This window comes from Schistocerca serialis, chromosome 4 (genome assembly GCF_023864345.2).
Source record: "Schistocerca serialis cubense isolate TAMUIC-IGC-003099 chromosome 4, iqSchSeri2.2, whole genome shotgun sequence".
Taxonomy (NCBI): Eukaryota; Metazoa; Arthropoda; class Insecta; order Orthoptera; family Acrididae; genus Schistocerca; species Schistocerca serialis.
In genome coordinates this window covers 420,213,096-420,239,216 of record NC_064641.1, presented here as the reverse complement: position 1 = coordinate 420,239,216, position 26,121 = coordinate 420,213,096, and the positions used below count along the sequence as shown (strand labels likewise).

Below are 26,121 nucleotides of genomic sequence, written 5' to 3'. Positions count from 1 at the left end.
GTATCGGCGACGACCATTCGCAACCGTCTCCACGAAGCTGGGCTACAGTCCCGCACACCGTTAGGCCGTCTTCCGCTCACGCCCCAACATCGTGCAGCCCGCCTCCAGTGGTGTCGCGACAGGCGTGAATGGAGGGACGAATGGAGACGTGTCGTCTTCAGCGATGAGAGTCGCTTCTGCCTTGGTGCCAATGATGGTCGTATGCGTGTTTGGCGCCGTGCAGGTGAGCGCCACAATCAGGACTGCGTACGACCGAGGCACACAGGGCCAACACCCGGCATCATGGTGTGGGGAGCGATCTCCTACACTGGCCGTACACCACTGGTGATCGTCGAGGGGACACTGAATAGTGCACGGTACATCCAAACCGTCATCGAACCCATCGTTCTACCATTCCTAGACCGGCAAGGGAACTTGCTGTTCCAACAGGACAATGCACGTCCGCATGTATCCCGTGCCACCCAACGTGCTCTAGAAGGTGTAAGTCAACTACCCTGGCCAGCAAGATCTCCGGATCTGTCCCCCATTGAGCATGTTTGGGACTGGATGAAGCGTCGTCTCACGCGGTCTGCACGTCCAGCACGAACGCTGGTCCAACTGAGGCGCCAGGTGGAAATGGCATGGCAAGCCGTTCCACAGGACTACATCCAGCATCTCTACGATCGTCTCCATGGGAGAATAGCAGCCTGCATTGCTGCGAAAGGTGGATATACACTGTACTAGTGCCGACATTGTGCATGCTCTGTTGCCTGTGTCTATGTGCCTGTGGTTCTGTCAGTGTGATCATGTGATGTATCTGACCCCAGGAATGTGTCAATAAAGTTTCCCCTACCTGGGACAATGAATTCACTGTGTTCTTATTTCAATTTCCAGGAGTGTAGATTGCAATTTATTTCAAACACATTTTAACAAATAGCTTACTACCTAAACCAATAAATATCATTTAACTTAAAATGGACGTCTTCTTATTTATTAATATACATTGGATGTATATTAATGCACGAGTACCACTTACAATAATCATGAAAGCTAAATATGCCCGGTATGCCTACCAACACTTAAATTACTGACCCCAGACAAAAACTTCGAAATCGCCGGACATCAAATCGTATTATTGTCCCGGGCACACACATTATGTAGACACGTTTTTACCCTGAACACCAAAACAGTTACCAAAAACTGCTTTAACCAACACCAAATTTTACCAATTTGTCGGGGAGAACCCCAACTCTCCTTTGTTAAGCGATATTCCATTCCCCCAAACCCCCTCCCCACCCCCATGAGCCCCCCCCCCCCCCTTGAATCGGCCCTTGGCGAATTGTGTTGGCGACAATCGGTGCACAACCATAGTGTCGCCATGTTGAAGTCCCTAATATCTTGAATACAACAATCGGATTATGCGCCCACACACACACACACACACACACACACACACACACACACACACACACACAGTGATAATTGAATCTCAATTTCATTGCTTACGGTAATAAGGAAGTTCGACTCATGGACAAGAACGCGTCATGATTCACATTCCACATGTTTTTCGCAGTTTTTCGAAACCACTGAACGAATTCCTCTGTTTTAATAACTGTGTGCCTTGCGTTGTTTAAGAAAACCTTAAAAGTGTATTTTTTGAACACCATCATGATGTCCACCCCATATTGGCTTAAAATTCTTAAAAAAGGAAGATACACTCCTGGAAATGGAAAATAGAACACATTGACACCGGTGTGTCAGACCCACCATACTTGCTCCTGACACTGCGAGAGGGCTGTACAAGCAATGATCACACGCACGGCACAGCGGACACACCAGGAACCGCGGTGTTGGCCGTCGAATGGCGCTAGCTGCGCAGCATTTGTGCACCGCCGCCGTCAGTGTCAGCCGGTTTGCCGTGGCATACGGAGCTCCATCGCAGTCTTTAACACTGGTAGCGTGCCGCGACAGCGTGGACGTGAACCGTATGTGCAGTTGACGGACGTATAGTGGGCATGCGGGAGGCCGGGTGGACGTACCGCCGAATTGCTCAACACGTGGGGCGTGAGGTCTCCACAGTACATCAATGTTGTCGCCAGTGGTCGGCGGAAGGTGCACGTGCCCGTCGACCTGGGACCGGACCGCAGCGACGCACGGATGCACGCCAAGACCGTAGAATCCTACGCAGTGCAGTAGGGGACCGCACCGCCACATCCCAGCAAATTAGGGACACTGTTGCTCCTGGGGTATCGGCGAGGACCATTCGCAACCGTCTCCATGAAGCTGGGCTACGGTCCCGCACACCGTTAGGCCGTCTTCCGCTCACGCCCCAACATCGTGCAGCCCGTCTCCAGTGGTGTCGCGACAGGCGTGAATGGAGGGACGAATGGAGACGTGTCGTCTTCAGCGATGAGAGTCGCTTCTGCCTTGGTGCCAATGATGGTCGTATGCGTGTTTGACGCCGTGCAAGTGAGCGCCACAATCAGGACTGCATACGACCGAGGCACACAGGGCCAACACCCGGCATCATGGTGTGGGGAGCGATCTCCTACACTGGCCGTACACCACTGGTGATCGTCGAGGGGACACTGAATAGTGCACGGTACATCCAAACCGTCATCGAACCCATCGTTCTACCATTCCTAGACCGGCAAGGGAACTTGCTGTTCCAACAGGACAATGCACGTCCGCATGTATCCCGTGCCACCCAACGTGCTCTAGAAGGTGTAAGTCAACTACCCTGGCCAGCAAGATCTCCGGATCTGTCCCCCATTGAGCATGTTTGGGACTGGATGAAGCGTCGTCTCACACGGTCTGCACGTCCAGCACGAACGCTGGTCCAACTGAGGCGCCAGGTGGAAATGGCATGGCAAGCCGTTCCACAGGACTACATCCAGCATCTCTACGATCGTCTCCATGGGAGAATAGCAGCCTGCATTGCTGCGAAAGGTGGATATACACTGTACTAGTGCCGACATTGTGCATGCTCTGTTGCCTGTGTCTATGTGCCTGTGGTTCTGTCAGTGTGATCATGTGATGTATCTGACCCCAGGAATGTGTCAATACAGTTTCCCCTTCCTGGGACAATGAATTCACGGTGTTCTTATTTCAATTTCCAGGAGTGTATTTAAGTGCAACACATTTTCGATGTTCAGATGTCTTTGCAAAATTCTGGGATAATGAAAAAAAAATTCGAGGGCTCTTTTCATAAGAAGAGAAACGGAAATTTGTCTGTGAGACAATCGTTAAAATTTGTAAAAATATACACAGAGTAAAGCAAAATGTTAAAGATATCGATACCCATAAGATCAACCGCCAACAGTGATTTCAGAACACTGTATAATAGTGAAATTCACAGCTTTTGCAGCGAAGCAGATACTCGTGCAACAGCCAAAACCAAAAGATCACAAGGACAAAATGAGGGGAAACTGGAATAACAGAGCACGGTGCCTCAGCATTTTCTTCAGCACAGATGCATCATGGCTTGAAAAATTTAGTAAGAGTTCCAGCTGCATTGCTAGAATGTAAAGAGGCATTGGTCTGGACACGAAATGTGATATCCCTTAGATGCTACGGAGCGAGAAAGCCTAGTGGTAAGACATCGGACTCGTATGCCGGAGGACGGCGGCTCAGGTCTCGTCGGACGTTACAGAATTAGGTCTCCCTTAATTTCCTTAAATCTCAAATTGTAACGCTAATGTAGAATCCTCTGCCAAAACACATTTGAAAGCAAACATGGACAAAATACGAACAAACTCTTGTAGCTACTACGCTACATCTTCTGCGCCAGTAGTAATGTGCACGTATGTGTCACCTTGGGTACTCGGGATGTCACCAGTTAATGAAAGCCGAAGAGTTGGCCATAGTGGAATTCTCGCTGGTGTTCACGAACCGGCCGGAGGGTCTGGGCGGGTATGGACGCGTTTCACTTTAGGTGCAGCAGCCGCAGCGGCGGCAGCTCGCAGAAACCTGTTCTGTGACGGCAAGGCACTGCGCAGCATTGTGGCCGCCTGGCGCGCGGGTTTCGTCAGCGCAGCACCTGCTGGACCGCGGTCTGCCGTTGCTGTGGTAGCCGACTGGCTGCACTCACACATCCGGCGGACGAGGCGGCGCTGGGCTGCTAACGCAGGGATGCCCACACTCGTCATCAGCTGTTGCCGGCGCGAGCTTCTTCCTCTGACGCGGTGCGATGCTCAGTCTGTGCGCGCCGTTTCTCTCTCTCTCTCTCTCTCTCTCTCTCTCTCTTTCTCCCTCTCTCCTTCTTTCTTTGTGCTTGCACATCCAGTATTTGTTTCCTCTTCTGTCCTGAAGAAGCTACCCGCACAACAGACCGATCCACTGTGAAACGGGCGCTGATGAGAGACGTTGATAACACGCTTCGACCTAACATGTATGCTTCTAGGCACTGCACAATATCTTATGGACAGTACCTCGAACTGTATGCCCGCGGAAGGAGCGCGGGAACAATGACGCTCATTAATGTCTCGCATCTTACTCTCATAGGCGAGATACATACTGAGGAGACGAAAGTCATAGTATACGTCACAATAATGTGGCAGACGACCTTTTCCCCTGCGTATAGTCAGCAACTGGACGTGGCCTGGACGCAACAAGTTGTTTGAAATCCCCTGGAGAAATGTTTAGCTATGCTGCCGTATTAGACGTCCATTATTGCGGAAGTGTTGCCGGTGCAGGATTTTGTGCACCGACTGACTTCTTGATTGTGTCTCATAAATATTCGATAGAATCCACGCCGGGCAATATGGGTGGCCAAATCCTTCGCTCGAAGTGTTCAGGATCTTCTTCAAATCAGTCGTGAACACTTGTGGCCCGGTGAGAATGCTGTCTTTGCTTTGGAACACGAAGCGCACATGAATGGCTGCAAAATGTGTCCAAGTAGCCGAACAAAACCATTTGCTGTCAATGATCGGTTCAAATGGATCAGATCGGCCAGTCCATTCCTTGCAAACAAGGCCTACGCCATTATGGAGCCACCACCAGCTTGCACTGTGCCTTGGTACCATGAGTTCGTGGAGTCTGCGCCGCACTCCAACCCTACCAGCTGCTGTTGCCAACTGAAATCGGGTCTCATCTGACCAGGCCACGGTTTTCCGGTCGTCTGCGGTCCAACCGGTGTGGTCACGAGCCCACGAGGGGCGCCGCGGGCAATGCCGTGCTGTTAACAAAAGAAACTCGCGTCAACCGTCTGCCGCCATAACCAGTTGACGCAAAATTCGAGCGGTTCTAGGCGCTTTAGTCAGGAACCGCGCGACTGCTAAGTCGCAGGTTCGAATCCTGCCTCGGGTATGGATGTGTGTGATGTCCCTAGGTTGGTTAGGCTTAAGTAGTTCTAAGTTCTAGGGGACTGATGACCTCAGATGTTAAGTCCCATAGAGCTCAGAGCCATTTTGACGCCAAATTTCGCCGCACTATCCTAATGGATATGTTCGTCGTGCGTTACATGTTTATTTCTACGGTTATTTCTCGCAGTATTCCTTGTAGTACTGACAACTCTACGCAAACGTCGCTGCTCTCGGTCGTGAAGTGAAGTCCGTCGACCACTGCATTGCATCTCAGTGAGAGTTAATCCCTGAAATCTGGTATTCTCGGCACACTCTTGACACCGTGGATCTCGGAATATTGAATTCCCTAATGATTTCAGAAATGAAATGTCCAATGTCTCTAGCTTCAAGTACTATTCCGCGTTCAAAGTCTGTTAATTCCCTCGCGCGGCCATAATCACTTCGGAAACGTTTTCGCGTGTATCATCTGAGTACAAATGTGAACTCCGCCAGCGCACGGGCCTTTTATATCGTGGGTACGCGGTACTGCCGCGATCTGCATACGCGCATATCGCTATCCCATGACTTGTCACCACATTGTACGATAGTAGAGGCAATAGATTTTTCGCATACTGATCTTCGAATGCTTCTCTCCGAATGTACCGAACAGGGTTTCGCAAGTTTATTCCAGAAATTGCCATTAAAGCTCCCTCAACATATCTTTCTACACATAAGTATGCATTGTACCGGCCTCTTGCGATGCTAGTAGCGCGTCTCCGAATCCGTACGATGTCTGCTGTCATGACGACTTGACAAGGGCTTGAACTGTTGTAGCTGAACCCTACAATACGTCGCGCTTCGGATGCTCTGCACCTCCCCAGAATTCCCCCAATAGATTTATCTTCCACTCTTCTTCCCCACTGCAAATTTCAGATGTTTCATTTGATGTCGCTTCTTAATAGTACTCATAGAAACGATATGACTGTATACCGCTTATCTTTTAATCTGGTATTATTGGGTTCTTTCTCTTCGTTACGCACACTTCGTTGCATTTATCCACATTTGAAGATGCTGCCATAGGAATGTACCAGTTGGAAATACCGTTTTAAGTCGTCCTATGCTTATTACGACCTTCCAACTACGATACTTTCTCTAGATATCGGTGTAGTTAGTGAACTGAGTGCTACTGACCCTGTTCACTGTTAGCAAGTTATTTGTGTATATGGAGATGATACTGCGCACCTTTTGGCACACCTTATTTTACATTAGTTGTTTTGAACATTCGGTTTCTAGTATAACTCAGTTCTCATAGTCCAAAATTCTTTCAGTCTTTCAGGTAATCACACATCTGTGAATGTACACAGTGTGATCGTTGTTTGCGTATCAGCTGTGCGACTTTGTGTGTGGTGTGTGTGTGGGGGGGATTGCTGTTGGGTCACCTGAATTCGTGAATAAAAAAACGCATGTAGGTTCGCAAAAACGTGATGCTTATAGTTTTCTACATAATTACTTTCTCTGGCCGCATATGGATGCCTTTCGTGTCGTCGGACACTGTATTTCGAACGTTCGTAATGGACCCGTATCGGCTTCTGTTAAGAGTACATTCCGGTTCTGGAAGACAGACGAAGTTTGCCGGTACCAAAATTGGTGAGTACGTTGGGTGGGGAGGATTGTTTCTTGGTATCTGTACTGAAACAGAGGACAGTCACGGCGTGCTCTGGAGCTCTGTAATGTCACAAAGACGACTCCATGCTTTTGTAAAGATTGCCTCGCAAAGCTCTGGTCCTTCCTAGGGAGACAGTTCATTACGCCCCTCGAAAACGACAGGGTGCCTTTTGGGATAGAGTTTTTCATGTCCACGGGAAAACAAGATTAGCGTCTTTTGTAAATCGACTCGGCAACAAATTGTCACCTCTGTAGTCGCTGAGTTGCTCGGCGTCATTGATATGACGTTTTATAAATAGACATTATTTGAAGCACGAAGTTCGCTCAGTAGTGGCAATGAGCTTCAAGACAATGGATTTAGCTCCTGCGTTGTTGATAAAATTTGCGCACTTGTTCATCTATAATCCTTTCTTTTAGCGTATAAAGACATGCTTCACTGATGTTGTGCATGTGTTCCGCTTTCCTATGCATCATATAGAATGGTGTGAACGTTAGTTCTGCTAATGTGATATTCCTCTGTTAACAAGCGGAATCCCAAAAGTCTATTCTGATGAAGCAAATCGCGCACACTTTGCACGTGATTGCCCGTGGATGGCCCTATTTTCGGGTTATCGCTCGCCGAGTTACTGCGTATATCGTCGTCCGCGGTAAAAGATCGTCGAGGTACACCCGCATCAATGTGTGAAATGTTTATGATTCATTTCTCTAACATTTCAAGCAAACCTTGGGAGACTCACGCTGCCCATTTCATTGATATTCAAATAAGGTTGCACGAATAGTGATACGTGGTTTATTATGCATAGGTGGTAGATTTCGAAATACTTTCGAGAAATTGAGTTATTATCTATGAACATGTAGCACAGTTGAACATGGGTAGCGAAAGGCTCCGTCCCGAGTTTTAACGTAGTGACTTGGATTAACCGATCTCTATTGATGGATGAACGTAGATTTTAGCTTCATTTCTCACAAATACAAGCTGGACACCTTAGCCGTCGCGTCGTGCTTTCGCGTTATCAACTATTAGAGAAAAATTTTATCAAATATTTGCAGGGTATTAACTATATTTTGTCCAAGGGTCAAAGTTCGAATTGTCTAAGACTGCACTCATTGTCATTAGCACCTTGAGCACTGTATGATGAACGTATTCAACATTCATGTAGGCCTCTGCATCTCTTAGCACTTGGCCTGGAATAGGACATGTTCATATTATATAGCTTGTATAATCAGTACATGTGACTGTTAAGCATAAAGTGCTACCACGCTGTCGATGAGGAGTGAAACATAAACCAGAGAGAAATAAGTGATGCATAAAAGACATAGTTCTGACTCCCTTGTACAGATATTTCTTTCTCTCTGTGCTGACACTACACAGTTAGTCTAAGTGAGTGATGATACAAAGGTGAATACAAACCACATTTGGTTTAGAACTACCGAAGGGGATGGCACCGTGGTCTGCCACTTAAACTCGCCTTCGTGAAGACGACAAATCAAATCCCCAAGCAGACATCCTGATTTTAGTTTTCCATGGTTTATGTGAATCCTGTAGGGAAATATTATTGATAAAGATACTTTGAAAAGGATCCGGCCGAATTCCTTCCCCAAAATGAGTTTGTGGTTTGTCGTTGTCGACGAGTCGTTAAACTCACACTTTTCATTCCTTATTGTTCTCGTTGCGAACTCATTGTGAAGAAAAGAGTAGAGAATTTCACTTCATTTTGGAATAGGATATGGGAAGCCAATGTCTGGTATCAAGAGTTTTGTTTTACAATAAACAAAAGTTTATGGTACCAACAGCCACTAACTTCAGTAAAATGTATAGTGATTTCCTGTTTACCTATTTTAGAAAAAGACATATTATTTGACAGACGTAGTCTTGAAGACAGCGACATATTTAATCGCCTAATGGGAAACGTAGACCTCCTTCGCACTCAGAGGCGTATTTACTTCGTGAAGTCCAAGTTGCTCTGATCAGTGTAATTGTGACGATGCTTTTACGGTTTAGCGTAGTCTTTTTTTCTGCTATTTTTGTTGTTGTTGGTGGTGGTGGTGGTGGTGGTGGTGTCAAAAGCAAGGAAGTGAAACTGCTTTTTTAGTCTCGTATGAGCTCGTATTTGTAGAGTTTTGCTCTATGTAGGTATTACTTTTCTTATTCTCGGAAATCATTTTAAGAAAGGTTCATTCATGGACTAGCCAGAAAAGTTCAAAGCGCCTTTTATGAAGACATGTACAGTACTACCTTGTTCGCAACGGCAGTGTTGACAGCGAGGATAAATAGAAAACGAGAAACTATCCTGACGGGTGAGAAGAGCATCATCTGAAGCTGTAAAACTTTCTCACGCGTGGGCAGAGCGCGTCGTTGGCGTTAAGAGAGTTACGCGCTCGTTAATTTTCTTGCACACACAGACTTCCACGACGTGAGGACGCACACTGTAGGTACAGGCACCGTCTTAGCTAACAGCTGTAGCCAGCCGACGCCACGCAATTAAAACACAGGGAACTTGAACTGGCTTAGGTGTTGTGCATTCCGACGGCCTTGGGCAATTCCAGCAGGACAATGCAACATCTCACACGTCCAGAATTGCTACAGAGTTGCTCCAGGAACAGTCTTCTGAGTTTAAACACGTCCCGGACATGAACATTATTGAGCATATCTGGGATGCCTTGCAACGTGCTCTCAGAAGAGATCTCCACCCTCTCGTAATCTTACGGATTTATGGACAGCCCTGTAGGATTCGCGATGTCAGTTCCCTGCAGTACTACTTCAGACGTTAGTTGAGCCTAGGCCACTTTGTGTTGCGGCAGTTCTGAGTGTTCACGGGGGGCCTACACGATGTTAGGTGGGTGTACAATAAATGGCATACCTGACCGCCAGAAGCTCCGCTGTATAGATGCAGATTTCAAGTGGAAGTGCAATCATTTGATAGGTGTCATTGGGGAGAATGTCAAGATTATATATGACGGTAGTATCTGTTCCCGAAAGAACAGTTACCGTGGATGACGATGCAGCTTTGCTGGAAATGAAATGATAATTAAATGGACACCCTAGCTGCAAACAGGCGTTGATGTATTTCATGTTGAAAACGTGTGCCCCGACCGGGACTCGAACCCGGGACCTCCTGCTTACATGGCAGACGCTGTATCCATCTGAGCCACCACGGGCACAGAGGATAGTGCGTCTGCAGGGACTTATACCTTGCACGCTCCCCGTGAGATCCCCAATGAAATACATCAACGCCTGTTTGCAGCTAGGGTGTCCATTTCATTATCATTTCATTTCTAGCAAAGCTGCATGGTCATCCACGATAACTGTTCTTTCGGGAACAGATACTACCGTCATATATAGTTAAAATATGGCTTCCCGGCCATTGACCTTCTTGTGCGAACGCACACGCTATGCCCGAACTCGTACCGGACTTGGTAGATTAATCTGCCACGAGTAATGAGTATGATGGGCAAACATCTCTTAGGTGCACTACGAATGTAGTGGTGTGGACATGTTGGGAATGTGGATCTCACGGGGAGCGTGCAAGGGATAAGTCCCTGCAGACGCACTATCCTCTGTGCCCGCGGTGGCTCAGATGGATAGAGCGTCTGCCATGTAGGCAGGAGGTCCCGGGTTCGAGTCCCGGTCGGGGCACACATTTTCAACATGTCCCCAATGAAATACATCAACGCCTGTTTGCAGCTAGGGTGTCCATTTAATTATCATTTCAGAGTGTTAAGAAGTGGTATTCCATTGTTCGACTCACAGTTCTATTTCCGAGCGTACTGTGGCCAATATCTTTCAATAAATTGCTCCAGTTCGTAAGTGATGTCCGTCCCGCTTTTCTAAATTGTGGAGCAAGTATGAGCCCGAGTCTGTATTAAAGATGACATCAAACTGATATTGAAAGCAAGGTAGCTTCGTTTCCTTTTAGATTACTGGTAACGGATTTCGCCATTTCTCGTCGCTTCTTACAAGAAGAGGAGATAGCTTCGTGCTTTTGCTGTGAAGTGCTCATGGTCGATACTACATTTATGGACTTACGATCAGATATCGATAAAAAACTCAAGAAAAATGTCTGTCTGCGTATTTCTTCGCATCTTCAGTGGCATTTCGGAAGCTTTCAGGAATTTATATCCTGGTTCTAAGGGTTAGGGGGATCACCTTATAATGGAGAACACCTAATTTATTCAAAGAATATTTCGTCGCGTTCCTTATAGCATGTTTCCGTAGCCGAAGACAGAGCGGTTGTACCATTACACAAAATCAATAGTATCGTACGGTCCACTCTCAACTCCAAACGCAAGCAACTGTTCTTATTACGAGGGTGGTTTGAAAAGTTGTCGGAATCACCACGAGAGGTCAGCGCTAGCGCAACGAGTTGTTCACGTGATACTCATCGGATTGTTGCCTGTAAACACGTGCCACGTCAGTGCTCTTGGAAGAGAGCTGTGGCGGTGATGTGGCTCTGTTGTTGTTCCGGCTTTGTGATTTGCGAAGATGCAAAAATCGAGATTCGAGCAGTGATTAAGTATTTCGTAAAAAAATATATGAATGCAAAGGATATTCCTGCCGATTTCCAGAATACACTCGGGACTCTGCTCCTTCATATTCAGCTGTTGCCAAGTGGACAAATGAATTTAAACTGGGTCGGGAGAGCTTAGATGATGATCTGCGCAGTGGTCGACTAAGATGTGTCACTACTCCAGAAATCATTGCAAAAGTGCACAAAATGGTCATGGTGGATCGCCGATAGAAAGTTCGTGAAATTGCTCACGCATTCCAGGTGTCATCTGAAAGGGTATATCACATTTTAACTGAAGAATTAGAATGAAAAAATCGTCTCTAAGATAGATGCCGCGAGTCTTGGATCAAAAACGCATGAGACTGGACATATCGAAACAATGCTTGGCCCGTATTAGGAGAAACGAACAAGATTTTTTGCGCCGTTTTGTGACCACTGATGAAACTTGGGTGCACTACCTTACCCCAGAGACAAAACAACAAAGCAGTGGAAACATGTCGATTCTCCGCCACCAAAGAAAGCAAAGACAATTCCTTCGGTGGGAAAGGTCACGGCATCAGTGTTCTGGGATGCGAAGGGAACTCTGTTTGTAGATTGTCTCCCCACTGGACAAACAATTACTGGAGAACACCTTGCTAACCTCCTGGACAAATTGCAACAAAAGATACGCGATAAATGGCCAGGTTTAGCAAGTAAGAAAGTCATCTTCCATGGAGAAAATGCCCGCCCGCACACATGTGCAGTCGCCATGGCAAAATTACACGAACTAAGGTATGTATTGTTGCCACACCCGCCTTATTCACCTGATACGGCTCCGTCAGACTTCCACCTGTTCCCAAAACTGAAAATTTTTCTCGGTGGACGAAGATTCACTTCACGCGAAGAATTAATTGATAGCAAGAGTTGGCAACTATATTGCAGGCATCGAGGAAACTAATTTTCGAGATGGAAGCAAGGGACTGGAACATCGTTGGACCAAGTGCATTAATCTACAAGGAGACTACGTTGAAAAATAAAAAAAGTTTCGTGATGTAAGTATTTTTTTTCTATTCCGTTCAGAGAACTTTTCAAACCACTCTCGTATATTCGCACATCTATCCACATTGTTTGTTAGGTACTCAGTATGATGACTGCACGTTAGTTTCCAGTTTACTTTAACTCCACGTAGATTAGTATGCGACCGTACTTGAAATCTTTATGGGCCAAGTCATATTTGCGCTGAGGTGACTACGCCTTTTCCTCGTGAATATCATACGTGATAAGTGTTACTTTGTCTTCTTTGCATCGGCGTTCCGAAACGCACAGAACAGACTGGTCGAGCCTCTATGTCGCTGTGCTGCGCGCAGCCCGGCGTCCCCCGAAAGATGTCTGCGGTCGTGAGCACGGTCGGCGTCGCGTCCGCAGGCAAGCGCGGTCCGCCCGATTGTCTCCGGCATCACTTAGGCAGATCTCAGCCCTAATGGGCCTGGCGCGCCGCCTGCCATTACGTAATCACCGGACGGCGTTCCCAACTCATAAATATAACTCGTCCGGCCACCGGCGTCTCTGGGACTACACGGTCCCGAGGCCTATAAGCAATCGAGCGAATGTGCGACGCCGCAGTCCTGCATATCATCGACTTTTGTTGCCCGGCAACGTATATCTGTGTCACAGAGTGTAATGTCAGACTGTTGTTGTCTTCAGTCCAGAGACTGGTTTGATGCAGCTCTCCAGGCTACTCTATCCTGTGCAAGCTTCCTCATCTTCCAATACCTACTGCAACCTACATCCTTCTGAATCTGCTAAGTGTATTCATCTCTTGGTCTTCCTCTATGATTTTTACTCTCCACGCTACCCTCCAGTACTAAATTGGTGATCACTTGATGCCTCAGAATATGCCCTACCAATCGATCCCTTCTTGTACTCAAGTTGTGCCACAAATTTCTCTTCTCTCCAATTCTATTCAATACCTCCTCATTAGCTATGTGATCTACCCATCTAATCTTCAGCATTCATCTGTAGCACCACATTTCGAAAGCTTCTATTCTCTTCTTGTTTAAACTATTTATAATCCATGTTTCACTTCCATACATGGCTACACTCCATACAAATATTTTCAGCAACGACTTCCTGACACTTAAATCTATACTCAATGTTAACAAATTTCTCTTCTTCATAAACGCTTTCCTTGCCATTGCCCGTCTACATTTTATATCCTCTTTACTTCGACCATCATCAGTTATTTTGCTCCCCAAATAGCAAATCTCCTTTACTATTTTAAGTGTCTCATTTCCTAATCTAATTCCCGCAGCATCACCCGATTTAATTCGACTACATTCCATTATCCTCGTTTTGCTTTCAAGACTCTGTCCATTCCGTTCAGCTGCTCTTTCAGGTCCTTTGCTGTCTCTGACAGAATTAGAATGTCACTGGCAAACCTCAAAGTTTTTATTTCTTCTCCATGGATTTTAATGCCTACTCCGAACTTTTCTTTTGTTTCCTTTATTGCTTGCTCAATATACAGATTGAATAACATCGGAGAGAGGCTACAACCCTGTCTCACTCCCTTTCCAACCACTGCCTCGATTCTTATAATTGCCACCTGGTTTCTGTACAAATTGTAAATAGCCTTTCGCTCCCTGTATTTTACCCCTGCCACCTTCAGAATGTGAAAGAGTGTGTTCCAGTCAACATTGTCAAAAGCTTTCTGTAAGTCTAGAAACGCAGGTTTGCCTTTCCTTAATCTTTCTTCTAAGATAAGTCGTGGGGTCAGTATTGCCTCACGTGTTCCAACTTTTCTACGGAATCCGAACAGATCTTCCCCGACGTCGGCTTCTATCAGTTTTTCCATTCGTCTTTAAAGAATTCGTGTTAGTATTTTGCAGCCGTGGCTTATTAAACTGATAGTTCGGTAATTTTCACATCTGTCTACACCTGCTTTCTTTGGGATTGGAATTATAATATTCTTCTTAAAGTCTGAGGGTGTTTCGCCTGTCTCATACATCTTGCTCACCAGATGGTAGAGTTTTGTCAGGACTGGCTCTTCCAAGGCTGTCAGTAGTTCTAAAGGAATGTTGTCTACTCCCGGGGCCTTGTTTCGACTTAGGTCCTTCAGTGCTCTGTCAAACTCTTCACGCAGTATCATATCTCCTATTTCATCTTCATCTATATTCTCTTCCATTTCTATAATATTGTCCTCAAGAACATCGCCCTTGTATAGACCGTCTATATACTCATTCCACCTTTCTCCTTTCCCTTCTTTGCTTAGAACTGGGTTTCCATCTGAGCTCTTGATGTTCATGCAAGTGGTTCTCTTTTCTCCAAAGGTCTCTTTAATTTTCCTGTAGGCAGTATCTATCTTACCCCAGTGGTATGCGGCTCTTACCCTAGTGATATGCGTCTCTACATCCTTACATTTGTCCTCTAGCCATCCCTGCTTAGCCATTTAGCACTTCCTGCAGATCTCATTTTTGAGATATCTGTATTCCTTTTTGCCTGCTTCATTTATTGCATTTTTGTATTTTCTGCTTTCATTAATTAAATTCAATATTTCTTCTGTTACCCAAGGATTTCCATTAGCCCTCGTCTTTTTACCTACTTGATCCTCTGCTACCTGCTCTGTTTCATCTCTCTGAGCTACCCATTCTTCTTCTACTGTATTTCTTTCCCCCATACTTGTCAATCGTTCCCTAATACTCTCCCTGAAGCTCTCTACAGCCTCTGGTTCTTTCAGTTTATCCAGGCTCCATCTCCTCAAATTCCCACCTTTTTGCAGTTCTTTCAGTTTTAATCTACAGTTCATAACCAATAAATTGTGGTCAGAGTCCACATCTGCCCTTGGGAATGTCTTACAATTTAAAACTTGGTTCCTGAATCTCTGTCTTACCATTATACAATCTATCTGAGACCTTCCAGTCAGACTACAAATTCAAAATCACCCAAGGTTCAATCACTGGTAAGTTCAAGATTTTATTCTGTGGCTTATCACTTCTTTCACCTCTAAAAGTGGACAGTTAATGTTAAAAAAAACTCCTAACTGCTCCGCTATTCGGAGTTCACGTTAAACTGCGTATGCTTCTGTAACTGGGTGGAGGCGCCATGGAGCGTAGGAAGAATTAGCTGCTTAAATTCCTCTGTGCGCGCTTTATTTAGTCTAATCTTGCCTTAGTGCTCTCTAGGGGAGCGACACGTAGCAATTGTGCTATAGTCCTAGATTACTCACGTAATATTAGTTCTTGAAACTTCCTAAAGTCTATTTTACACGGGACGGGTTTCTCACCACGAAGCACGCCAGACGTGGTTGCTGCACGCACTGAAACGACCTGCTACATCTCGCGGAACGTGGTCCTCACCGTATCTGTGACTTCTGCGTTCGCCAGCGGCTGGCTATAGCACCTGGTGCGTAAATTACAGAGTTTCTTTTCGAAAATGGACGCACGTAAAATAGCTGCGTTAATTCTGTTAGTGATTGCCAAGGAAAGAGGAGGAAATCGCTAGCAGACTGTGATCGATGACTTGAAAGGCGAATAATGCTGTACAAAGATCTGACAAACGTAGTTGCAGAAGTTATTCGTCAACTGAGTTTTAAATTGAATAGAGTGAAAGTACGGTGTCTAATGTCAGTTTGCGCATGCGTAATATCCACGTTCTTCAATAAAACCAATATAATAGCAAAAATTTCCACTGTGTAACGTGTGTTTACTTTCTGACGTAGACTAGCAGGTACGTTAACGTTTCTGGCCACAGGGGAAACATTCTAGACAGTGGTCTTTGCTACAGTGATTGGTGCAGATTCGTTATTTACAATAAATAACGTCGACTTCTGCAGATAATACTGCTATTAACTGAATAAGAAAGACCCAGTATGTCTTGGAAAACAGAAGGTGACTGCGAATCTGCTACCTTTCTCTTCATAGTTCACGACACTATCAACTTATCAGTTACGGCTTGGACGTGGCAGTCAGGCCTCTTTGTATGGGAAACACTATCTAAAAGACACTGTCTATAAATGCTATGTATACCTTTATGAAATTCCCCATAAACAAGCCCTCACAATTTGAGAAGAATAGTGATGTCCATACCAACAACACCAGAGGAAAAATGACCTTCATTAACTGCTATTAGAACTGTCAGTGGCTCAGAAAGGAGTTCAACAGGCAACAGAAAATTCTTTTGATGTGCCCAATAACGTAATTTTATCAAAGAAAGTTCAAATACAACCTAAAATCATTTCTTTTGACAGCTGCTTCTTGATCATGGAATAATTTTTATTTAAAAACTATAGGCTTGTAAAAAAAACAGTTTTTAGTATAATTGCATGAGGACGACTCGTGCTGACAGAGTTCCCTACAAACTTGTTCATCTACATCTGGGAATCGAAAATCTCCTCGATTTTTGCCTGTTATCGACATCGATACCGGCAAGTTATTGGACCCTGGAACTGCAGTACTTTCGTGAACGTTTTAATTTCAAGTTCGAAGTCGGATAACAAACGAGAAAAGAAATATTCCTTTGTTTGAATTAACAGTTTTATGATATTTTCCTTTATTTTTGCTGTGAAACCTTGCTTCTTGCCAAATTTAATGATTGTGGGTGAACCTGAAGGTTTTTAATGTCTCAAAATGTATCAAAATATGTGACATAAATGACCGTAGTTTTTGGTTGTGTTGACTTAGAAGCTTAACGATTTTACACCACCAAGGGACTATAGACCTTAGTATCTTACGTAAATTTCGACGGGATACGTCAACCCGTTCCTGAGGAAAGGGAGTCTTCACAGACGGACGGACCGACAGACAATCGAACAATAAATTAAAAATAAATTTTTTTTTCGTGTGATATCAATACAGATTGTTTTCGAATTTTTTCTGTACTTTTACTACGAAAAGTTGCTGCTTACCAAATTTCATGATTCTAACCCAAAGGGAAATAACGTATAGATTTGATGATTGAGTTTACGTGTGTCAAAATGTGCGACATAAATGGCCGTATCGTTTCCGTGCATTGATTTAGAAGCGCACATTTATTACAACGCCAAGAGACCGTAGACTTCAGTACGCGACGTAAATTTCAACTTGATACTTCTACTTGTTACTGAGGAAAACTGTTTTTAACAGTGGGGCAGGCAGTGTTCCGTTTTTACCGATTCAGGTACGGAATCCTAAAAATGATATGTTCATTAACGTTGGCAATAATCATGCATACATGTTTTGTAAACTGGCTCGTTCGACGTCATTTCGACAAAAGAACACGTGACTGACTGACTGATCCTGTCCGGAGCTCACGTCCCCGCACGGCCGTGGGCAGCTGATCCGCCTGTCGGCAGGAAGGAAGCTGCGCGGCGGTGAGCCCGCCAGCTAGCCAGTGCCCAGCCACACTTGCAGGTCGGCTCCGCACAGCTGTTTCCGGGAAGCTCGGGCTGGTGTCGGATGGCCGTATCGGGCGCCGCCAACAGTAGCCCGCCCGCGTCCTTCCTGTCGGCCGTCCCCGATGGCTGCTCTTGCGCTACGTATTAGGAGCGCGCCTCGAGGATGTGCTGTTTGCTGACTGCTGAGTCGTAAAGTAGCGCGCGGCACGTTTTATGAGCGCACTGTGTGTCCCTACCGTCCTCGCACAAACGTCTTACCCTCATCGTGGCAAGAACTAGGACCATTATCAAATGTAGGATTGCGCTGGGGTGTATTCACGATCTACTTGCAGGCTGGTCTCTGACGCCGTATTCTATTTTCTTAAAGACGATGGCTTGTTTCACGACGAGAACGCACATTCTACACAGTAGTGATTCGAAGAAAATAATACGGGTTTCGTCATCTTGACAGCGTACTGTCGTCAGTTAGAAGTTATCTTGAACGTCTGTATGTTACCGCGGAAGGTATCTAGCGATTTTCATGCTGTGGTTCCTATTGGGGGAAGCGGTAGGTACCTTCCGGCAGTTTGTATTTCCATTGCCTCCATAAACGTCTATTTAAAAAGTTTGCAATCTCTCCGCACCTACCTCGCCAATCCGCCTCCACCTCCGCCGCCGTCTTCCTTCAACCCGGTTCATGAGTTCAGATTTTCGCCATACGTAATTCACTCAACGAGGTCATAGTCGTGCACGTTTATTATTTACGTTTTTATTTGGATATTGAGGGCCAACTTCGCTGAAGATTGAGGACCAACTGCGCACGTGATTATTAAACATATTCCAAAATTACGGTGGTAGAGTGATAATAAAGCAATCACCTTCTCGCGTACTTTGCCGTTATGGATGAAGTTGGAGCCTTCGTTTCTAAGTGCCAATTTTGGGATTACTGAAATGCGGAGGGCGTAATGTTTGGTGCTACAGGACATTTGGAGAAAGTCGTATATATTTTCGTTACCTGAAACCTTTCCTGTTTGCTGAACCTGCAGGGTTCGCAGGAGAGCTTCTGTAAAGTTTGGAAGGTAGGAGACGAGATACTGGCAGAAGTAAAGCTGTGAGGACGGGGCGTGAGTCGTGCTTGGGTAGCTCAGTTGGTAGAGCACTTGCCCGCGAAAGGCAAAGGTACCGAGTTCGAGTCTAGGTCCGGCACACAGTTTTAATCTGCCAGGAAGTCTCAGGGTGTCTCAGTCCCTTTATGATGGGTTTATTTCACAATGTGCTTGGAGCTGTGGGGTTCTGCATATTTCAGCTTAATATTTACCATATTTCCATACTGTCTGCAAGAATTGTTTCAGGGTGCGCATTAAATAGTCTTAAATCATTGTACTTGAGAGATATCGAACCCCATTCAAAGTACATGACTGAATAAAAATATGGATCTATTCTAGGGTCTCTATAGTTTAAAAAAGTTGGTCTGTACGATAGAATAAGGCGTAAAGCACACGTAAAAAAATTAGGTACAGCGAAGGTACAGCTGGTCTGCATACTTAAAGAGTGCCGTGTATAAAGTTTAATTGTAATTTTAGTACCGAGCTAGCGCAACGGTAATACACTGGACGCTTAGGTCCTTAAGGATCTCATCGTCGATGGGATGTTAATTTTTCTATCCTTTTCTAATTTTTATTACTTTTTCAAAGGGAGACCGATCACTAGCGTATAATGTATTTTAATTCTAATTAGAGCAGAAACGATTTATTGTTCAGAAACCTAGGCAACGAGGCAATGGAACCGAATATTTTGTAGAAGCAGTTGGTGTACGTAGTTAGAAACTAGATTAATATTAGATACCATAACGTCGAACACACTTAAAGATTTGCCTTGGTCGGAATAGGAGATGATAAACACAGAGGTAAATGGGCACTAAGTAGCGTCCTCAAGATTATCACCACATCGTAGGACGCTTCTAGGAGTATGCATAAAAAAATCTAAATTCTTATGTGACAGGAACAGTACAGAGCAGAGCGTAGGAATTTTGCGTTGGTAAGGTTTGCCCCTATCAGAGACGGTACGCGGCGTCTGCGAATAGACCAGCGTGAGCGCTGAGGTGGCGCGTGGAGCCTGATAAACACGATGTCGCAGTCCAGACACCGCACTCAGAGGTTAAGGCGGCTAACTCCCCTCATTCAGGAAGACGATTGTTGACAGCACGGCAGTAGCTGCTAGACTAGCCTCTTAGTCACACTGCATGACTCATTACTGAGTGGCTGTGAAAGCTGGCGGGCTTGTAGTTGTGTGTCACACGTAGCGAGTGGCTTGGCAATAAGTACGCTGGCGCAGATGTTAGTTAGTTTATGCGCCAGAATGCAGCCGCAACGTCTGGTCGCTCATTCGGACTGTTCAGCGTCATCCGAAATGCCTTAGAAAGAGGGACAGTTCTCGCTACGTCGGAACAACTTTCGAATACTTTTACGTTTTTAGAAAATTCATTAAGTATACGCCATAAATAATAAAATACACAGAAATGTGTAATTACAGGCTATATTTACATTTTAGTGCAAAAGGGAAGAAATTGTAGCTGAGGAACAGATATTGGCCGTTAGGAGAGCAAAACAGACAATTGCTATTACTATTACTTATACTGCCGCGCAGGATTAGCCGAGCGGTCTAGGCGCTGCAGTCATGGACTGTGCGGCTGATCCCGACGGAGGTTCGAGTCCTCCCTCGGGCATGTGTGTGTGTGTGTGTGTGTGTGTGTGTGTGTGTGTGTGTGTGTGTGTGTGTGTGTGTGTGTGTGTGTGTCCTTAGGATAATTTAGGTTAAGTAGTGTGTAATCTTAGGGACTGATGAGCTTAGCAGTTAAGTCCCATAAGATTTCACACACATTTGAACATTACTTATATTATCTCCTTCGACACCTTTTCGGCGTTTCCTGACCGCCTTATTCATTTTTACTAGTGTACATCTAATAAAGACGATCTCGATTCGATGCAGAGGCTACACAGATGTTTGTTAAAGCAAGAGAAAAATGTTTTTTCTGACCTGTTTCTTTAAAAATAATAGTATTTCCTGCATAACACTTGCGGTGAATCTTAAGTGCTTCCTTATTTTGATAAACGTGGTAAAAGTTGATTAAAATTATTTTCATTGGTTTCTTCAACAGCTATACAGCCATGTCATCAGGTTTCCTTGTTCTTTTTTTATCCATTTGAAAACCAGGGTTTGCCGAACCCTGCGAAATATTTCGGTATGGAGGCAAATACTTGCTCGTGTGATTTTGTTTTCCAATAGACTGTGTTCTTATATAGGAAATGTGAAGAAATGTTAACTGTAGAAATGTGCTGCGTATTTGTCATGGACTCTGCTCCGTACCATGAATTAAACATCGTCACAGCGCGGAATATTCTGCCCACTACAGTGCTAAAGACGTCGATATCGTGCGCCGAAACACAATAATGGCAATAATAATAATAATAATAATAATAATAATAATAATAATAATACGCAGAGGATGCACTACTTGAAATCTTTATCGTGTTAACAGATTCTTTCTGCACATCCTTGTAGCACAGTATTGTAATATTTAAGGGTGACGAAGAAACTCATTATATTTGCTTCGACTAATATTGTAACCGAACCCTATTTATTTGCTTTTCTACCGGTGACTGGGCAATTGAAACACATTATATTTGCTTCGACTAATATTGTAACAAAACCCTATTTATTTGCTTTTCTACTGGTGACTGGGCAATGGAAAAATGGCACCTTATCTCGGACGTAACTCTAGTGAATTTCCATCTCTGTTATTAGTAATACCTATGTGGGACGCGGTACATCCTCCCTCTTCCCCCCCCCCCCTTCTCCTTCCTCATTCGGTTACAAAAGTAACAACGTACGCAGGAAGGAGCAGTATATTTGCGACATTTTCTCCTGTGATGTCAGAGGTTATAATGCACATATTCTCGAATGTTATCGACCGGTATCGCACTAACAACGGTGGATATTAGAACTCGGGCGCGGGACCCAAGCTTCCTTTCTTTTTATTCAGGCAAAACTCCTTTCTGAATAATGCATCTATATGGCGTTATAAAGTGGCTATTTACATGCCGTACCCATCACGAGACGTACTCGGCAGAATACAGGGTGTCACGTGAAACTTTCATGGTTTCCAAATGCACTTACAAAAGAGAAAGACGTAAATACTTGTGGTTTGCGGCATCATGTAAAACAGTTCCGTTTTGTTCAGACAATTAATCCACTTCTGCCTGGGATCCCGTTGTAACCAATGAAATGTCTCGACGATATTCTTTCTAAACTTATGTGCGCAAAAGCTTATCTGGGGTGATGGAGGTTACGGCCTTCAGTTTTGGGGAGATGGCCAAGGTCAAATACAAGCGAGTAATAAACAATTGTCAGTATTGCCTTTGGCAGTAAGTCAGAGATAATAATACTGTCTCTGATGATTGCGTAGTTCAATAGTATGGTCATTTCTTCCATATATTTAATAAGTAATGACTACTGGAAATTTGTGCCAGACAGGGATTCGAGTGCATATACCGCGCTTATTGCTAAAATTTGCCCTAACCGTTGGTCTATTTGAGCACAACGCCATGTATAACTGGAAGTTTCGTTGTCACTAAAGTTTTCACGCATGATTTCGGAACAAGGCTAACATTGCTGACTGTGACAGTTTGAGTTAGACCTGGACACTCATTCAACCTAGTGGCGCTCTGCTGCTACTGCTGCTTTAGCGTCTTAGGGCAGGCAGCCCTGCTACACCCCGTAGCATCAACTTGTCCACGAGCAAGCGCTAGAACAGCAGCGGACCGCCGCTTAGATGAATAATTGTCCAAGTGAAACTTCCTGGCAGATTAAAACTGTGTGATTTGGAAGACAAAGGTCCCGAGTTCGAGTCTCTGTCCGGCACACAGCTTTAATCTGCCAGGAAGTTTCATATCAGCGCACACTCCGCTGCAGAGTGAAAAATCTCATTCTGGAATTGTCCAGGTGTCTGTACAGGTACATTTTGAAACTGTTCGAGGAAGACGTGCAGGGGGGTAGGAGGGGGGGGGGTCTTAGAGGAACCCTTCGCCGGTTTATTCACGCAGGTGTGAATGTCGCACCATCCTGTGATCACACCACAGGAGGGTGCAAAATAGAAGTGCTGAAGACGCATGAACATCCTTTGCTGCCTCGGATCATTTACGTCGAATGGTTTTGAACGGTCACTAATGGCTCCATACAGTGTACCAGAACAAAAACTGGAGTCAAGCTACACTCCAAAGGCTTCAGATAACGTTCAAAGGGGTTGCAGCCCACGATATCCTTGGAGAAGGATTGAATCATCGAGAAGGTGTCAGGACTGACGAGCGTTGTTAGGAACGTCGTCTTGCTGCTCATGGCCCTATGAACTGCTGTTTTCGAATGCTGCCATGGGAATCAGCGCCCCAGGGAAAGGGACTGTTTCATTGGCACCATTTAATCCACCTCCTGACGAATTCTCATGACAGTTCTCAACGGCGGTGAGTCTGAAATGAATCCCTCTTCCACCATTAAGAAAACAGAGTGATTTCAACGCTGAGTGTCGCGATTCTGGTCCCCGTCGCAGAGATGTCAAAAGAAGAAGTGAACTGGTGTAAGATGGGGCTGTGACACGTCCACAGTGGCGGTGGGTAGAATTATCACGAAATTTGGCGCCAGTGTGACGTCGTTAACCTACCTTCCACCTGACACGAACTTCTGAGTTCCGGCCTTCCTTTCGCATGTGTCGACACCTTGCTGTTTGATGCGTTACCCTGTCCGAGGGTGACGTCGCAGGGCGCCGTGCTCTTGCACCACTACAGAGAAAGGTTGTAGGATTCTTTGAGAGGAGTTTCAAACTTAACCGTCGCAATAGGAGACGATTATGGCGTTTCGAAAAAGTAAATCTTTTAATTGTGTTAGTGTACACTGACGTGACAGAAGTCATGGGATACTTCGTCATATCGTGTCGGATCTCCTTTGGCCGGTGTAGTGCAGCAGTTCGACGTGGCATGGACTCAACAAGTCGACGGAAGTCTCATGTAGAAATATCGAGCCATATAGCCGTCCATAATTGTTACCGGTGTTGGATATTGTGCACGAACTGACCTCTCGATTATGTCACATAAATGTTGTATGGAATTCATGTTGGGCGGCCAAAGCATTCGCTCGAACTGTCCAGAATGTTCTTCAAACCAATTGCGAACAATTTAAGCCTCGTGACACGGCGCATTTTCATCCATAAACTCCATCGTTGTTCACTGCAAATGGTCTCCAAAAAGCCGAACATAACCATTTCCAGCCAATGATCGATCAGATTGACCAGAGGCCCCTGCCCATTCCATATAAATACAGCCCACACAATTACGGAACCACCACTAGCGTGCACAGTGTCTTATTGGCAACTTGGGTCCGTGGCTTCGTAGGGTCTGCGCCAAACTCGAACCTTACCATTAGCTCTTGCCAACTGAAATTTGGACTCATCTAATCAGGCCACGGTTTTCCAGGCTTCTGGGGTCCACCCGATATGTCAAAATGATTCAAATGGCTCTGAGCACTATGGGACTTAACTGCTGAGGTCATCAGTCCCCTAGAACTTAGAGCTACTTAAACCTAACTAACCTAAGGAGGTCACACACATCCATGCCCGAGTCAGGATTCAACGCGCAGTTTCAGACCAACCGATATGTCACGACCCAGGAGAGGCGCTACAGGCGATGTCGTGCTGTTAGGAAAGACATTCGCGTCGGTCGTCTGCTGCCAGAGCCCATTAACGCTAAATTTAGCCGCACTACCGTCGTACGTCTACTATTGATTTCTGCGGGTTGTCTGTTAGGACTGACAACTCTACGCAAACATCGCTGCTCTCAGTCGTTAAGTGAAGGCCGTTGGCTTTAGAGTTGCCCGTGTTGAGAGGTAATGCCTAAATTTAGCGTTGTCTGCACACTCTAGACGCTGTGGATCTGTGAATATTGAAATTAGTAATGATTCCTATGCGTCTAGCTCCAGCTGCCATTTCACGTCCAAAGTCTGCTAATTTCCGTCGTGCGTCCATAATACGTCCTAGACCTTTCCACATAAATCACACGAGAAAAAATGACACCCCCGCCAATGCACTGCCCTCCGCTTTTATCCACCGTGTGCGCGGTACTACCGCCAACTGTATTCGTGCATATCGCATCCCACGACTCAGTGTGTAACAAGCTATGAAAATGCGTTGTGGCCGCGAGCTCTTTCACATTTACGCGGCAGATCGGCGCATTTAGTTGTTCCTCCAATGACTTTACAGATAACAGAATTGCAGGCTCATATTGGTCTGAACCGTGAGGATTGCAGCAGTAGGTGTGTCGTAATGGCTGGCGGCCCGCTGGCCGCAGCTGTGAGCTCGAGGCGTGGGAGAGGTGAGGAACCCGGGCTGCCTTCTCGGAATGGCAACGCACGCGCCTTATCACAGCTGGCCGAGGTGCTTAATCCGCAACGCGCCACCTCTCCTTTCCTGTCCTGTCCTGCCCTCCCCTCTCCTCTTCTCTGCAAGTCACTGCTCCGTACCAAACAAAGGCTACGCCCACCAGTTCAGTCCTCTCTGTCGCCACACCTACGATAATTAGCGATCACTAAGAGCGGCGCCGCTGCTGCGGATAATGCGGTATTAGTTGTTGTTTGTGTGGCTGCATCGCAAATGCCGGAGATCAAATTATAAATGCTGTTCTGTAGATTAGTATTTCCATTCTTTCCCGAGCGTTACGAATTCCCTACTATCTGCTGGTAATCTTATCGCGGAATATGTTTATTATACCCATGATATTACTGTAACTGTTCCGCGAGGCCTCCAATTTTATGGCGTACGTAGAATTGGTTGCTTTTACTGTGGACTTTGTGAGGCTTCATGTCGTGATTGTATGGCACAGAGATATCGTTATAAGCATTCAAATAGTTCATTTTTTTGATTGGCGACTCCATGTTGTCTTGTGCACTACGACCAGGTAACAGGTATACTTGAAAAAAAGAGACAGCATTGGTCTTATATTTTTTACTATTGCAAAATCGATTTTCTGTCACTGAGTGATCATCTTCAGTGCTATATTGTATAACTTAAATTGCGATGCACTGTTGTCACTAAGCTTACGGCAATCACATAGACATAGATTGCCGTAAGCTTAGTGACAACAGTGCATCCCAATTTAAGTTATACAATATAGCACTGAAGATGGTCACTCAGTGACAGAAAATCGATTTTGCAATAGTAAAAAATATACGACCAATGCTGTCTCTTTTTTTCAAGTATATAGTTCATTTTTTGCTTTAACGCATTTCTTTTGCCGTTAGAGGTGTTTATAAAAGGGTCATG

The 26,121-nt window shown here is 45.3% G+C and overlaps 1 protein-coding gene and 2 non-coding genes across 3 annotated transcripts in view; 2 read left to right on the top strand and 1 right to left on the bottom strand.

The window, feature by feature from the left end:
• The window catches only part of LOC126475002 (supervillin), a 579,202-nt gene that overhangs the window by 289,006 nt on the left and 264,075 nt on the right, over positions 1–26,121 (top strand). The gene's annotated exons all lie outside the window — the stretch shown is intronic.
• On the bottom strand, positions 10,012–10,086 carry Trnat-ugu (transfer RNA threonine (anticodon UGU)). The gene has a single exon. It is a non-coding gene; the product is annotated as a tRNA-Thr (tRNA).
• Positions 10,489–10,563, top strand: Trnat-ugu (transfer RNA threonine (anticodon UGU)). Its single transcript has one exon. It is a non-coding gene; the product is annotated as a tRNA-Thr (tRNA).